Raw genomic sequence first — 3,447 nt, forward strand, 5'->3', positions numbered from 1 at the left:
ACGTGTCTAGTTAAGGTAGAGTCTCAGTGTTAATTTTGTCTTAACTAACTGGTGCTAAGTAGACAATATCTAGTTAAGGGTAGAGTCTCAGTGTTAATTTTGATGCTCTAACTGGTGCTAAGTAGAGGAATTATCTAGTTAAGGTAGAGAGTCTGGTATTTAATTTTTGTCTCTAACTGAAGATTGCTAAGTAGACGTATCTAGTTGGAGTAAGTCTCAGTGGTACGTCTCCTAACTGGTGCCTAAGTGAACGCGTATCTAGTTAAGGTAGGAAGTCTCAGTGTTAATTTTGTCTCTAACTGGTGCTAAGTAGGAGCGTATCCTAGTTAAGGTGAAGTCTCAGTCATTAATTACGATACTCTAACTGGTGCTAGTGAACGTATCTAGTTAAAGAGTGAGAGTCTCAGTATTAATTTTGATATTTCTAACTGGTGCTAGAGTGAACGTATCTAGTTAAGGTAAGAGAGTCTCAGTATTAATTTTGTCTCCTAACTGGTGCTAAGTGAACATGTATCTGGTTAAGGTGAGTAGAGTCTCAGTGTTAATTTTGTCTCCTGACTGGTGCTAAGTAGACATGCTCTAGTTAAGGTAGAGTCTCAGTGTTAATTTTTGTCTCTAACTGGGTGCTAAATGGGCAATATCTAGTTGGAGTAGAGTCTCAATGTTAATTTTGTCTCTGACTGGTGCTAAGTAGACATGTCTGGTGCGATGAAGTCTCAGTGTTAATTTTGTCTCCTGACTGGTGCTAGAGTGAACGGATCCTATATCATTTATTGCAGAAATTGTAGGTCAAGGAATCATATAGCCTACACTAGCACACCTTCAGATAGGAGAAACGTTCGTCAAGGTGTGTGTGTGTGTGTGTGTGTGTGTGTGTGTGTGTGTGTGTGTGTGTGTGTGTGTGCGTGCGTGTTGCTGCCCAAATCAGCCAGGATGTTCACGGGTTAGTGCCAATCCTACTCCTGTGACGCTCCTGACAGGTTAATACTGGCGAAGTGTTTTACTGTGTTCACCCTGGTTTTAGTGTTCACCTGGTTTTGAAGTGTTCACCCTGGTTTAGTGTTCACCCCTGGTTTGATGTTCATCCTGGTGTTCACCCCTGGTTTAGTGTTCACCCCTGGTTTAGTGTTCATCCCTGGAGTTCATCCCTGGTTTTAGTGTTCATCCTGGTGTTCACCCCTGGTTTAGTGTTCACCCTGGTTTAGTGTTCACCCTGGTTTAGTGTTCACCCTGGTTTAGTGTTCACCCCTGGTTTGAAATCAGTACCCCTGGTTTTGAAGTGTTCACCCTGGTTTAGTGTTCATCCTGAATTCACCCCTGGTTTGGAAAAGTGTTCACCCTGGTTTAGTTCATCCTGGAGTTCACCCTGGTTTAGTGTTCATCCTGGTGTTCACCCCTGGTTTAGTGTTCCACCCTGGTGTTCACCCCTGGTTTTAGTGTTACCCCTGGTTTAGTGTTCACCCCTGCTTGTGTTACACCCCTGGTTTATGTTCATCCCTGGTGTTCACCCTGGTTTAGTGTTCATCCCTGGTGTTCATCCCTGGTGTTCACCCTGTCTAGTGTTCACCCCTGGTTTAGTGTTCATCCCTGGTGTCCCCTGGTTTAGTGTTCATCCTGGTGTTCACGCTTGGTTTAGTGTTCATCCTTGGTTTAGTGTTCACCCCTGGTTTAGTGTTCATCCCTGGTGTTCACCCTGGTTTAGTGTTCACTCTGTTTAGTGTTCACCCCTGGTTTAGTGTTCATCCCTGGTGTTCCATCCCTGGTGTTCACCCCGGTTTAGTGTTCATCCTGGTGTTCACCCCTGTTTAGTGTTCATCCCTGGTAGTTCACCCCTGGTTTAGTGTTCACTCCCTGGTTTAGTGTTCACCCCCTGGTGTTCCCTGGTTTAGTGTCACCCCTGGTTTAGTTCACCCCTGGTTTAGTGTCCATCCTGGTGTTCACCCCTGGTGTTCACCCCTGGTTTAGTGTTCAATTCCCTGGTTTAGTGTTCATCCTGGTTTAGTGTTCACTCCCTGGTTTAGTGTTCATCCCTGGTGTGTTCACCCCTGGTTTAGTGGTCATCCCTGGTGTTCACCCCTGGTTTAGTGTTCATCCCTGTGTTCATCCTGGTTTAGTGTTCATCCCCGGTGTTCACCCCCCTGGTTTAGTGTTCACCCCGGTTTAGTGTTCATCCCTGGTGTTCACCCCTGGTTTAATGTTCATCCCTGGTGTTCACCCCTGGCTTAGTGTTCACCCCTGGTTTAGTGTTCATCCCTGTGTTCACGTTGGTTTAGTGTTCACCCCTGGTTAGTGTTCATACCTGGTTTCACCCCTGGTTTAGTGTTCATCCTGGTGTTCACGCTTGGTTTAGTGTTCACCCTAGTTAGTGTTCACCCTGGTGTTCTCACCCCTGGTTTAGTTCATACCCTGTGTTCACCCCTAGTTTAGTGTTCATCCTGATGCCCACTCTGGTTTAGTGTTCACCCCTGGTTTAGTAGTTCATCCCTGGTGTTCATCCCTGGTTTAGTGTTCACCGGTTTAGTGTTCATCCTGGTGTTCACCCCTGGTTTAGTGTTCACCCCTGGTTTGTGTTCACCCTTTAGTGTCCATACCTGGTGTTCACCCCTGGTTTAGTCCGGTGTTCACCCCTGAATGTTCATCCCTGTGTTCACCCTGGTTTAGGTTCACCCCTGGTTTAGTTCATCCCTGGTGTTCACCCTGGTTTAGTGTTCACCCTGGTTTAGTGTTCATCCCTGGTGTTCACCCTGGTTTAGTGTTCATCCCTGGTGTCCATCCTGTTTAGTGTTCATCCCTGGTGTTCACCCCTGGTTTAGTGTTCACCCCTGGTGTTCACCCCAGGTTTAGTGTTCACCCTGTGTTCACCCCTGGTTTAGTGTTCACCCCTGGTTTAGTGTTCATCCCGTCACACCTGGTTTAGTGTTCACCCCTGGTTTAGTGTCTACCCCTGGTTTAGTGTCTACCCCTGGCTTTAAGGTTCACCCCTGGTTTAGTGTTCATCCCTGGTGTTCACCCTTGTTTAGTGTTCACCCTGGTTTAGTGTTCATACCTGGTGTCTACCCCTGGTTTAGGTGTTCATCCCTGGTGTTCACCTATGGGTTTAGTGTTCACCCCTGGTTTAGTGTTCACCCCTGGTGTTCACGCTTGGTTTGCATCCTGTGTTGCATTGGTTTAGTGTTCATCCTTGTTCACCCCTGGTTTAGTGTTCATCCCTGTTCATCCTGGTTAGTGTTCACCCTGTGTTCACCCCTGGTTTATGTTCATCCTGTGTTCATCCCTGGTGTTCACGCTTGGTTTAGTGTCCATCCCTGGTGTTCCCCGGTTTAGTGTTCCATCTCGTGTTCACCCCAGGTTTAGTGTTCACCCCGGTGTTCACCCCCTGGCTTAGTGTTCACCCTGGTTTAGTGTTCATCCCTGGTGTTCACCCTGGTTTAGTGTTCACTCCCTGGT

The sequence above is a fragment of the Homarus americanus genome, unplaced genomic scaffold, assembly GCF_018991925.1.
Source record: "Homarus americanus isolate GMGI-L3 unplaced genomic scaffold, GMGI_Hamer_2.0 scaffold49139, whole genome shotgun sequence".
NCBI classification, from domain to species: domain Eukaryota; kingdom Metazoa; phylum Arthropoda; class Malacostraca; order Decapoda; family Nephropidae; genus Homarus; species Homarus americanus.